The sequence below is a fragment of the Copadichromis virginalis genome, linkage group LG7, assembly GCF_057382275.1.
Source record: "Copadichromis virginalis isolate Kocher_CV1m ecotype Utaka linkage group LG7, C_Virginalis_male_GT1.1, whole genome shotgun sequence".
NCBI lineage: Eukaryota > Metazoa > Chordata > Actinopteri > Cichliformes > Cichlidae > Copadichromis > Copadichromis virginalis.
The window spans coordinates 58,255,211-58,268,972 of NC_140624.1; the positions used below are offsets into that span (position 1 = coordinate 58,255,211).

General features: G+C 40.2%; 1 long non-coding RNA gene across 2 annotated transcripts; it reads right to left on the reverse strand.

Annotated features, from left to right (window-relative positions):
• Nucleotides 1–1,145: 1,145 nt before the first annotated feature.
• Nucleotides 1,146–7,855, reverse strand: LOC146706309 (uncharacterized). Of its 2 annotated transcripts, XR_014921486.1 has the most exons (4): nt 7,131–7,855; nt 5,121–5,258; nt 1,471–2,527; nt 1,146–1,411 (listed from the first exon to the last, which is right to left on the reverse strand). It is a non-coding gene; the product is annotated as an uncharacterized LOC146706309 (long non-coding RNA). The 2 variants fall into 2 exon arrangements; XR_014921485.1 differs by lacking the exons at nt 1,146–1,411; nt 1,471–2,527 and having other exon boundaries at nt 4,610–5,258.
• Between the last annotated feature and the right edge of the window lie 5,907 nt (nt 7,856–13,762).

Here is a 13,762-nt window from a genome sequence, read left to right on the forward strand (position 1 = left end):
CAGAGACGGAGCGCCCCCAGAACCTCACGCCCATCCCGGACCCACCCAGGGGCATCAAAGGCCACTCTTAATACAGACAGAAGTCAGGTAGTCAAAAATCTCTTATTCTGCTTTTTGTATTCTGAACTTCTTGAGTGGACAGCCAACAATCCTACAAATAGACTAGAGGATGTGCCTGAAATGTTTGTTAAAACAAATAACTGGACCTTAGTTGTTAAGCTCAATGTTCTGACTGTCACATGGAGTCTTTCAGGTTGTTTTACGTTTACTATCACAAATGAATGTTTTTTCCCCTAATGAATATACATTTTAGGTCTAAAGTGTCTAAATTCTGCAGTTTTGGAATTTTTCATGTGGATAACAAAATTAAAAAACAAAGAAAAAAAAACACTCCAAAAAAACAAGTGATACATGTGATGAAGGACTGACATAATTTGATTCATAAGACTTTATTTGATATTCACATACTGTAAGCAGAAAACAGCTTTAACAAAGCAAACTTGATGGAAAGGACTAACACCAAGCTTATCCATCGTTAAAACTGAAAAATCAAACCAAAGTAATAAATTACAGATCTCCCTTAAATGTAAAGTGAACTTTCTAATAGGCTCTTCTGGCCTTTGTCTGCAGTCATAAAACATGGCACGCAAGGTACCCACAGCTGTTTTGTCCCCGTACAGTTCTTTAAGTTGAAGAAAGATCTTATCTGGCGTATCCCGCTCCACTTGCTCCAAAATAAGAATTTCACGTTGTGGTTCTCCTAATGCACTCAGCACAAAATCACACTGCTGTTCTATAGACCACTTTTGAGCATGGAGCATTGCACTAATCTGGCTCTCCCGGTCTTCGTAATTCGTGTTAAGCCACAAAATTCTGGTACACAGGGTGCACCAATAAAAAATGGTGACACCATATTAACGGTTTCAGATAGTTCATCAGCCATATTGATCAGTCTAAGGCAGGTGGTTTTGTATGCTGGTCAAAAATCCTGTCGACAAACGTCAAATGTTACGTATGGTTCACAATGACTCCCGTACAAGAACGTAGTAAGGTCTACTATTGACCAGTAAGAAACTACCACACTCACACTGCAATGGGGTCCACAAGATTTAGTTTTCTTCCTCCAAGTCAGACTACAGGCTGAAGACACAACTCCGGCCTGGAATCCAAGGCCCAAAGCCATGAACTTCTTCTTTTTGCATGTTGTTGTAAGTTAAAATCCTAATAAAACGTCTAATTATTTATTTACCTGCTGACTGCAAAACAGCCACCACACTTCCGGCTGTCACTTCTCCTCCATTAGAAGCTGCAGCAGACGACATCATGCCTGCAGCGCAGGAGCCTGCAGCTATTCCAGCTGAATTGAAACCTGCAACTCCCAGAAGAGCAGGAGCAGTGACTACAGCACCTACTGCAGGAAGACAAGACATGTATCAGACATGGATTGGGCTTTGATTCAAATTAGCTTACTTGCTCCTGCAGCAGTACACACAGCTGTCACTATAACACAACATAAGAACACACATTAACATCTAACTGGGCCATAGCTCAGCACACAGCTGATCAAGGATTTAGATCAAGTAACTGAGCTACAGAGAAGACGGGGAGGCTCTACGCTACGATGGAGTTTTAGAGCCACAAGAAAAAAGTTGTTGATATGGACATTACTGTTCCACAACAAACTGCTATAATTACTGTTTCTGCTACAAAATTCCTTATTTAGATGAGTTAGTGAAACAAATTGATCAGCCATTGTGTGATACAACATTCAACCTCTTTATTGCACGAGGATGTAACCATCGATAACCTTGCATCTGTCCATTAGATCGTGGCTCAAGACTTGGCAGTTTGTCTTGTAATTGGAAGGTTGCCGGTTCAAGCCGCGGCTCGGACAGTCTTGGTCGTTGTGTCCTTGGGCAAGACACTTCACCTACCGCCTACTAGTGGAGGCCAGAGGGCCCGATGGCGTGATATGGCAGCCTCGCTTCTGTCGGCCTGCCTCAGGGCAGCTGTGGCTACAACTGTAAAAAAAAGTGCTATATAAATGCAATCCATTATTACTAGCCCTTTTTTTGGTACAACCTAATACTTATCACCACACTGTGTTTATGAGCTAAAACTCCTGGTGAAAAGCATTTTAAAGTTGTGTTCTGGTTATTTTAGCTCATGTTTCCTTCTTGCTAAAACCAATTCTGAAGTACGATTTCACCAACTCAGATGATATACAGTAGCAACCATGGCAGCTTGCCTTGAGACAGCTGTAATCTCCACATTTTGACTTTATTCTCAAAATGATCGATAATACCTTTCTTAACTTTGCCCTAATACTACATCGTATTATCCTCACTGCAGCACAGTTACATGTAATTGTTTCAGGAAGAAACACTTGGTTACTGATCATCAGGATGCTTCACAATGAATACATGTATTGATATGTATTTACCTATGAGTTTTAGAGATAAAATAAAAATAAATAAATAAGCAAATAGGTTTGTTAAATGCCCGGCTGTGATGGCTAAGGCTGTCACTGAAACACAAGAAAGAAAACTAAAGATCTCACCACAGCTGAGTCTGGAAATATTAAGACATTTTCTGTAATGCTAGAATCATCAACTCATATAATGTAGAGATGATCTGAAAAAGGCAGCTGTACTCACATAGACCCATTGTTCCACTCAGGATGAGGAACCTAAGATTGGACTGTGTCTTAAACAGAAGTGAGCATCAGCTGTTATTTCCTGGATAATGAAACTGAATGGGCGTCACTGGGTCTGTGAAGTAAATAAACTTCCTTTAGTCGTCATAGAACAAGTGATTGTGAGGCTGGATCTCAGGAGGTTTGACATATTTATTTATTTTATGTTTTTTATTATGTATTTCACACATGTGTTATTTCAAGGATTGTTCTTTCTATTTTAATCCTTATGTTAAATCAACTGCTTAAAATAAACACAAACAAAAAGGAGGTTATGATACGGAGCGTGTTTGAATGTTATTTGGGTCACTGAAAATGTGTCTGCATTATGTGTGCCCTTTCTTTGGGGTGTGGTATGTAACATAAGAAAGACCGCAGGTACCAATTAGTGTAGAATTTCCTCACATACTTGAGTCATACCTTGATTCTGGTTTAATGTTGTTAAGAAAAATAGTGAGAAACAGAAATGGAAATAAAATGGGTGAGTATAAAAGGCTTATCACAGCAGACACAAGAGCAGAAGGTGAGAGGAGTTATAAAAACAACCAACGTCTGAGAAGCCCTGGACAGGAGATCCTATGAAATGGCAGCACTGGAGATCATGACAAGACACACGTTCAGGAAAGTTTATTACACTGCATTTAATCCCAGTCATTTTCAGAGAGAGATTAAAGGTTGAAGACTGATTTATAACAAGTCCCCACACAAAAATAGATAAAGCACTAAAAGTGCCTCACTGACGAGCAAGAAGTGCAATAAATAACTGAGAAGTGATACATGCTGTATGGGCGTCGCACATATGACGAGTTAGGAGTGAGAACGTGTTGATCTGCAGGGAAGCAGGAGACTGTTGTTATAGAGTGGATTGAGGATTTTTATTCTTTATTTCTATTTTTCAAGACTTTGTGAATTGTCTTTTTTTTAAATAACTTGGCTTACCCTTTTTGGTTTTGTTAATATTGGCAATAGTGTGAAGTACTATTGTTGGGTTAGAATATATTTATTATATAGGTCATCCAGTTAAGGTAAATGTCATGTTTTGAATTGTTAGAATCTGATGAGCATTATTTTATTTTCTTTTTTGTTGTTTTGTTTTTCTGTTTTCCCCCTGAGAGATTACCACCTTAACGTGGTCAGGCGGTGTGATGGCTGCAGTTACAGCCACACAGTGGTAATATCAGTGTAGAGGCTTACACACAACACTGCATTCACATTGGTCTTTCTTTAAATATAAGGTTTAATTTACAGGATAATAAATAACTGGTTTTGGTCTCAGTTAGGTTTTTGTGTGCTTTACCCCTTTTTGTGATTTTTGTGGGCTGATCAGCCACTATTTAAGTTTCCCCCGTTGTCTTCTTTAGTGAGGTCAGTTTGTTTGAGGTATCAGTATTGGTTGTTGCTAACTTTGAGTAGAGTTCTGTTATTTTGACCTCTTTTATGGGCACATATGATTTTTTTTTTTGTATAATTTAACCAACTATGTTGTTGGGTTAAATAAATAAAAAAATGGGGGGGGGGGGGGGGGGGGGGCTGTACTGCAGTGGCCCTGAGAGGCCAAATGCAAACCATCAAAAAGGAAAGTTATGAGTTTAATGTTAAAATACGAGAGCGTTTCTCTCGTATCTGTCCTGATACTGCTATTTCATCTGCTATCAACAATAACCATACACTATTATTGCAATCTATACTACAGCTCAAAAGTCTGTAGAGAATTAGAAATGTCTTATTTTCTGACAACAGTAAAAATCGTTTAGAAGTTTTACTAAATTAATCAGAAGCGTAAAGAAATATAAATAATTAACGGTAACATTTATCATAAATCACAAATGAGATTTAGTGGAATATCTACTTAGTGTTGTTGAGACTCTCCAATTCTTTTTGTCTCGGTAGAGATCACGCAGAGATGTTTCCAAATTTCACACAATCCTTTTATTACCCATTTTCCTTACAGATGCATCTGGAGATCAGCACACTGCATCCTGTGCAGTCCTACTCTAAAGGCTGATCTGAAGAGTTTCACACAACAGCTACAGTTATAGTCTCTGGTCTCCAATTTCTACAGTAAATCCCCCACAATGGAAAAACACTGGTAAAGTGGCCTGGGGTGCTGACACCCTGACCCCCATCTCCTTTTAAGGTAATGTACATTGGCAATTGTCTGCCCCTCACCCTCAGTAAATCTTGCTACTGTCCTGTGTTTGGGGTTAATTGCCCCACTTCCCTGCACCCCAGTTCTTTGTTCCCATCCCAGGACTATTTTCTATTTTCTAATCTTAAATCCTATAAACAACAAAATCATACTACGACACACACTAATAAACTACATTCACTATGACCTCAATACCTATTAGACAGTCCATTATTTCTACAGTGTACTGTTATGAAAACAACAGAATGATGATGAGACACTGTGGTAAAGTCTTACAGGTATATTTGCAGATAGTTATCAATACAGGATAAACACTGTGGGCTCCAGGAGACGGGGCAGAGGTAGGGAAGGTTGTCTGGAGGCACACTCAGACACTGTCACAGAAGGTCATGGAGATCCGTAACACTGAAACGTCTGCACAGAAACAAAGAGTGAGCAACCCATCTTGCCTCAATGATTACCGCCCAGTAGCACTCACCCCCATCATCACTAAGTGCTTAGAGCGACTGGTCCTAGCACACTTCAAATCCTGTCTCCCCCCCACCCTGGACCCCCACCAATTCGCATACCGCCGGAACAGGAGCACAGAGGATGCAGTCTCCATCGCAATGCACTCTGTCCTCTCACACCTGGACAACAACAACACCTACGCCAGAATGCTGTTTATAGACTTCAGTTCAGCATTCAATACAATCCACCCCTCACAACTCATCAGGAAACTGACAGACCTGGGTATCAGTTCCCTCATCTGCAAATGGTTACTGGACTTCCTGACCAACCGCCCCCAACATGTCCGGCTGGATAACCGCTGCTCATCTACCATCACAATGAACACCGGTGTACCACAAGGCTGTGTGATGAGCCCTTTCCTCTACTCCCTCTTCACCCACGACTGCAGACCTGCTGATGGTTCCAACACCATCATTAAGTTTGCAGATGACACCACGGTGATTGGCCTCATCAGTGACAACGATGAGGCCGCCTACAGGGAGGAGGTGGATCGTCTGGCTGAGTGGTGCGACAGAAACAACCTGCTGCTTAACACCGAGAAGACCAAGGAGCTCATCGTGGACTACAGGAGGAATGCTGACCCACATCCACCCATCCACATTAAGGGGACGGCTGTGGAGCGTGTGAGCAGCTTCAAGTTCCTGGGAGTCCACATCTCCGAGGATCTCACCTGGACGACCAACTGCTCCAAGCTGGTCAAGAAGGCTCACCAGCGCCTCTTCTTCTTGAGGACTCTGAGGAAGAACCACCTGTCCTCAGACATCCTGGTGAACTTCTATCGCTGCACCATCGAGAGCATCCTGACCAACTGTATAACAGTCTGGTACGGGAACTGCTCTGCCTCGGACCGGAAGGCGTTGCAGAGGGTCGTGAAAACTGCCCAGCGCATCGCCGGAGCACCACTTCCTGCCATAAAAGACATCTACAGGAAGCGGTGTCTGAAAAGGGCTGGGAAAATCATCAAAGACCCCAGTCACCCATCACATGGACTCTTCACCCTCCTGCCCTCTGGGAGGCGCCACAGGAGCCTCCGGACTAAGACCACCAGGTACCGGAACAGCTTCTTCCCCACAGCTGTCAGACTCCTGAACTCTGCCTCCTGACATCTGACCCACGTTAAACTCATGGACTGAACATACACACACCCACAATGGACAACTGTACCCTCAAACACAATAATAACATGGACTGAACCACCACTCACAACCACTAGCACTTTATACAGCCTCTGTAGAAACTATCTACACCCTCACTTATCTTAACTGCACTACTGTATAGCTCTGTGTAAATAATCATTCTGTACATTCGATAATTTTTAATCCTACAACTGTTTACAACTTGCATAGTTCCCATTTCTGTATAGCTGTATATCCCAGATTCTGTAAAGTTATTTATTTCATATTCTGTATAGTTTTTCATATTTATATCCTGTTCATATCCTGTACATAGCTTGTACTCACTACAGCCTGTACATACTTATAGTTATAGAATATTCACAACCTACTTCATACCGTGTACATTATAACATACCATAATAGACCCATTTCTGTAATATACTCACATATCTATATTATTGCTAATATATATTGTAATATATCTATATCACTAAAGCACTTCTGGATGGATGCAAACTGCATTTCGTTGCCCTGTACCTGTGCATGTGCAATGACAATAAAGTTGAATTCTATTCTATTCTATTCTATTCTATTCTATTCTATTCAATTCAAAGGCAAGAACTGATGGAAAATGTGACATGACTGTGGCATAATACGTTACCTTGGTACTGCAATGATCTGGTTGTTTAGAAGCCAGCATGAAGACCTCGCGAGGAACAGGCGAGTAATCAGCTGATTGTTCACAAGTGACTGAGGGACGGGAAGATGGAGGAGCATCCCCTAAAAAAGACAAGCACACGGACAACAACACAGGCATACACCGAAAGAGGAGAGAGAAAGAAGCAGGCCAGCAAAAGAGAGCAAGGGAACCATGACATCTACTGAGGCCCATTTTTATTTGGTACATCGTATCACCAGATGTCAGTTTGTGATGTTAGATCCCAACTTGTCAGTGAAGAAATCTTTTTCCAAAGATATCAGCACAAACCAAAATCATTGTGTGGATTAAAAAGAGCAAATTGTTGAAGTTTGTGATGGATCACTCCATTTTCTGTTTGCACTTGTCAGATGTGTTGCAGGTATATAACCATGTGATCAGTCCATACAGCAGTGATCGTTACTACAAATGGGCCCATGTATAAGTGTGTAGATATTTCCTAATACATCATGGGTGATTTAACATAAATGATTCATTAAACACACATCTGTGAAAACATTTCTGATAAATTTCATGTAATATTATGTTAAAGTAAATGTAAATTATTAATTAAAAGACGACTGTTTCAATCTGACCACAAACCTTTGAGCAGTAGTGTCACGCTTATCAGTGGCTCATGGTTGCTTAAGGCCTATGTCTGTACTTGACCACAGAGGCAGAGCATCATTCAACCTGCCAGCTGCCTATCTTGGGAGCTTTTCAAGGATGACAGACTCCACTTTCTCTGCAGCAAGACAGCTCATAACTTTTTTACAGTGTCTCCCTGTCCTCATACTTCTATATATTCTTCTGTAATAGATAACTATACACTATCATTGCAATCTACACTACAGCTCAAACGTTTGAAGTCAATTTTCACCTGGTTTATAACCATGTGATCTGTCCACACAGGAGTGATGGTTACTAAAAATGGGCCCATGTATAAGTGTGTAGACATTTCCTAATGCATCATGGGTGATTTAACATAAATGATTCATTTAACACACATCTGTGAAAACATTTCTGATCATTTTCATGTAATATTATGTTAAAAGTAAATGTAAATTATTAATTAAAAAGACGACAGTTTGAATCTGACCACAAACTTTTGAGCAGTAGTGTGTGTTGTATGCATGTGTCTGTCTGTATCTGATCAGGATTTTGTCATCAGTGTCAACAAAACGCTCATTTTTTAGCTGTGTCTGTCATCAAAAATTGAGTTGGAGTGTTTTAACACTGATGGCAATCTCTCCCTAACAAGTCAACTTTATTGCGTGCTCATTTTCTCCTATTAGTGGTTCATAGGAGTCTAACTAATGAACTGTATGCATGTTTCCTAATCTGTCACACTTATCAGTGGCTCATGGTTGCTTAAGGCCTATGTCTGTACTTGACCACAGAGGCAGAGCATCATTCAACCTGCCAGCTGCCTATCTTGGGAGCTTTTCAAGGATGACAGACTCCACTTTCTCTGCAGCAAGACAGCTCATAACTTTTTTACAGTGTCTCCCTGTCCTCAGACTTCTATATATTCTTCTGTAATAGATAACTATACACTATCATTGCAATCTACACTACAGCTCAAACGTTTGAAGTCAATTTTCACCTGGTTTATAACCATGTGATCTGTCCACACAGCAGTGATGGCTACTAAAAATGGGCCCATGTATAAGTGTGTAGACATTTCCTAATGCATCATGGGTGATTTAACATAAATGATTCATTAAACACACATCTGTGAAAACATTTCTGATAAACTTTGCCTAATTTTATGTTATAGCAAATATAATTTTAAAATTAAAACAAGAATGTTTGAAACTGACCACAAACTTTTGAGCAGTAGTGTGTGTTGTATGCATGTGTCTGTCTGTATCTGATCAGGATTTTGTCATCAGTTTCAACAAAACGCTCATTTTTTAGCTGGTTCTATCATCAAAATTGAGTTGGAGTGTTTTAACTCTGATGGCAATCTCTCCCTAACAAGTCCACTTTATTGCGTGCTCATTTTCTCCTATTAGTGGCTCATACGTATATAATTAGGAAACATGCATTAAGTCAGTGGTCCTCAACCTTTTTTGCGCCACGGACCGGTTTATGCCCGACAATATTTTCATGGACCGGCCTTTAAGGTGTCGCGGATAAATACAACAAAATAAAACTAGTACCGGTACCGGAAAAAAAGAAGATTTATTTATGACACACTTGAAAAGACCCAGGGACACCGAGTTAACGATAAAAACGATAACAAAATAACTCTGAATACCGATAAAAACCCTGAAAACCATACATTTCACACCTGAGCCTCAACTCTCGCGGACCGGCACCTTTCCGAGGCCCGGGGGTTGGGGACCGCTGCATTAAGTGCACTAATTTCTCACACTTATCAGTGGCTCATGGTTGCTTAAGGCCTATGTCTGTACTTGACCACAGAGGCAGAGCATTATTCAACCTGCCAGCTGCCTATCTTGGGAGCTTTTCAAGGATGACAGACTCCACTTTCTCTGCAGCAAGACAGCTCATAACTTTTTTACAGTGTCTCCCTGTCCTCAGACTTCTATATATTCTTCTGTAATAGATAACTATACACTATCATTGCAATCTACACTACAGCTCAAAGGTTTGAAGTCAGTTTTCACCTGGTTTATAACCATGTGATCTGTCCACACAGGAGTGATGGTTACTAAAAATGGGCCCATGTATAAGTGTGTAGACATTTCCTAATGCATCATGGGTGATTTAACATAAATGATTCATTAAACACACATCTGTGAAAACATTTCTGATAAACTTTGCCTAATTTTATGTTATAGCAAATATAATTTTAAAATTAAGACAAGAATGTTTGAATCTGACCACAAACTTTTGAGCAGTAGTGTGTGTTGTATGCATGTGTCTGTCTGTATCTGATCAGGATTTTGTCATCAGTTTCAACAAGACGCTCATTTTTTAGCTGTTTCTATCATCAAAATTGAGTTGGAGTGTTTTAACTCTGGTGGCAATCTCTCCCTAACAAGTCCACTTTATTGCGTGCTCATTTTCTCCTATTAGTGGCTCATACGTATATAATTAGGAAACATGCATTAAGTCAGTGGTCCTCAACCTTTTTTGCGCCACGGACCGGTTTATGCCCAACAATATTTTCACGGACCAGCCTTTAAGGTGTCGCGGATAAATACAACAAAATAAAACTAGTACCGGTACTGGAAAAAAAGAAGATTTATTTATGACACACTTGAAAAGACCCAGGGACACCGAGTTAACGATAAAAACGATAACAAAATAACGCTGAAAACCGATAAAAACTCTGAAAACCATACATTTCACAACTGAGCCTCAACTCTCGCGGACCGGTACCAAACGACTCACGGACCGGCACCTTTCCGAGGCCCGGGGGTTGGGGACCGCTGCATTAAGTGCACTAATTTCTCACACTTATCAGTGGCTCATGGTTGCTTAAGGCCTATGTCTGTACTTGACCACAGAGGCAGAGCATCATTCAACCTGCCAGCTGCCTATCTTGGGAGCTTTTCAAGGATGACAGACTCCACTTTCTCTGCAGCAAGACAGCTCATAACTTTTTTACAGTGTCTCCCTGTCCTCATACTTCTATATATTCTTCTGTAATAGATAACTATACACTATCATTGCAATCCACACTACAGCTCAAACGTTTGAAGTCAATTTTCACCTGGTTTATAACCATGTGATCTGTCCACACAGGAGTGATGGTTACTAAAAATGGGCCCATGTATAAGTGTGTAGACATTTCCTAATGCATCATGGGTGATTTAACATAAATGATTCATTTAACACACATCTGTGAAAACATTTCTGATCATTTTCATGTAATATTATGTTAAAAGTAAATGTAAATTATTAATTAAAAAGACGACAGTTTAAATCTGACCACAAACTTTTGAGCAGTAGTGTGTGTTGTATGCATGTGTCTGTCTGTATCTGATCAGGATTTTGTCATCAGTGTCAACAAAACGCTCATTTTTTAGCTGTTTCTGTCATCAAAAATTGAGTTGGAGTGTTTTAACACTGATGGCAATCTCTCCCTAACAAGTCCACTTTATTGCGTGCTCATTTTCTCCTATTAGTGGTTCATAGGAGTCTAACTAATGAACTGTATGCATGTTTCCTAATCTGTCACACTTATCAGTGGCTCATGGTTGCTTAAGGCCTATGTCTGTACTTGACCACAGAGGCAGAGCATCATTCAACCTGCCAGCTGCCTATCTTGGGAGCTTTTCAAGGATGACAGACTCCACTTTCTCTGCAGCAAGACAGCTCATAACTTTTTTACAGTGTCTCCCTGTCCTCAGACTTCTATATATTCTTCTGTAATAGATAACTATACACTATCATTGCAATCTACACTACAGCTCAAAGGTTTGAAGTCAATTTTCACCTGGTTTATAACCATGTGATCTGTCCACACAGCAGTGATGGCTACTAAAAATGGGCCCATGTATAAGTGTGTAGACATTTCCTAATGCATCATGGGTGATTTAACATAAATGATTCATTAAACACACATCTGTGAAAACATTTCTGATAAACTTTGCCTAATTTTATGTTATAGCAAATATAATTTTAAAATTAAGACAAGAATGTTTGAATCTGACCACAAACTTTTGAGCAGTAGTGTGTGTTGTATGCATGTGTCTGTCTGTATCTGATCAGGATTTTGTCATCAGTTTCAACAAAACGCTCATTTTTTAGCTGGTTCTATCATCAAAATTGAGTTGGAGTGTTTTAACTCTGATGGCAATCTCTCCCTAACAAGTCCACTTTATTGCGTGCTCATTTTCTCCTATTAGTGGCCCATACGTATATAATTAGGAAACATGCATTAAGTCAGTGGTCCTCAACCTTTTTTGCGCCACGGACCGGTTTATGCCCGACAATATTTTCATGGACCGGCCTTTAAGGTGTCGCGGATAAATACAACAAAATAAAACTAGTACCGGTACCGGAAAAAAAGAAGATTTATTTATGACACACTTGAAAAGACCCAGGGACACCGAGTTAACGATAAAAACGATAACAAAATAACTCTGAATACCGATAAAAACCCTGAAAACCATACATTTCACAACTGAGCCTCAACTCTCGCGGACCGGCACCTTTCCGAGGCCCGGGGGTTGGGGACCGCTGCATTAAGTGCACTAATTTCTCACACTTATCAGTGGCTCATGGTTGCTTAAGGCCTATGTCTGTACTTGACCACAGAGGCAGAGCATCATTCAACCTGCCAGCTGCCTATCTTGGGAGCTTTTCAAGGATGACAGACTCCACTTTCTCTGCAGCAAGACAGCTCATAACTTTTTTACAGTGTCTCCCTGTCCTCAGACTTCTATATATTCTTCTGTAATAGATAACTATACACTATCATTGCAATCTACACTACAGCTCAAACGTTTGAAGTCAATTTTCACCTGGTTTATAACCATGTGATCTGTCCACACAGCAGTGATGGCTACTAAAAATGGGCCCATGTATAAGTGTGTAGACATTTCCTAATGCATCATGGGTGATTTAACATAAATGATTCATTAAACACACATCTGTGAAAACATTTCTGATAAACTTTGCCTAATTTTATGTTATAGCAAATATAATTTTAAAATTAAGACAAGAATGTTTGAATCTGACCACAAACTTTTGAGCAGTAGTGTGTGTTGTATGCATGTGTCTGTCTGTATCTGATCAGGATTTTGTCATCAGTTTCAACAAAACGCTCATTTTTTAGCTGGTTCTATCATCAAAATTGAGTTGGAGTGTTTTAACTCTGATGGCAATCTCTCCCTAACAAGTCCACTTTATTGCGTGCTCATTTTCTCCTATTAGTTGCTCATACGTATATAATTAGGAAACATGCATTAAGTCAGTGGTCCTCAACCTTTTTTGCGCCACGGACCGGTTTATGCCCGACAATATTTTCAAGGACCGGCCTTTAAGGTGTCGCGGATAAATACAACAAAATAAAACTAGTACCGGTACCGGAAAAAAAGAAGATTTATTTATGACACACTTGAAAAGACCCAGGGACACCGAGTTAACGATAAAAACGATAACAAAATAACTCTGAATACCGATAAAAACCCTGAAAACCATACATTTCACAACTGAGCCTCAACTCTCGCGGACCGGCACCTTTCCGAGGCCCGGGGGTTGGGGACCGCTGCATTAAGTGCACTAATTTCTCACACTTATCAGTGGCTCATGGTTGCTTAAGGCCTATGTCTGTACTTGACCACAGAGGCAGAGCATCATTCAACCTGCCAGCTGCCTATCTTGGGAGCTTTTCAAGGATGACAGACTCCACTTTCTCTGCAGCAAGACAGCTCATAACTTTTTTACAGTGTCTCCCTGTCCTCAGACTTCTATATATTCTTCTGTAATAGATAACTATACACTATCATTGCAATCTACACTACAGCTCAAAGGTTTGAAGTCAATTTTCACCTGGTTTATAACCATGTGATCTGTCCACACAGCAGTGATGGCTACTAAAAATGGGCCCGTGTATAAGTGTGTAGACATTTCCTAATGCATCATGGGTGATTTAACATAAATGATTCATTAAA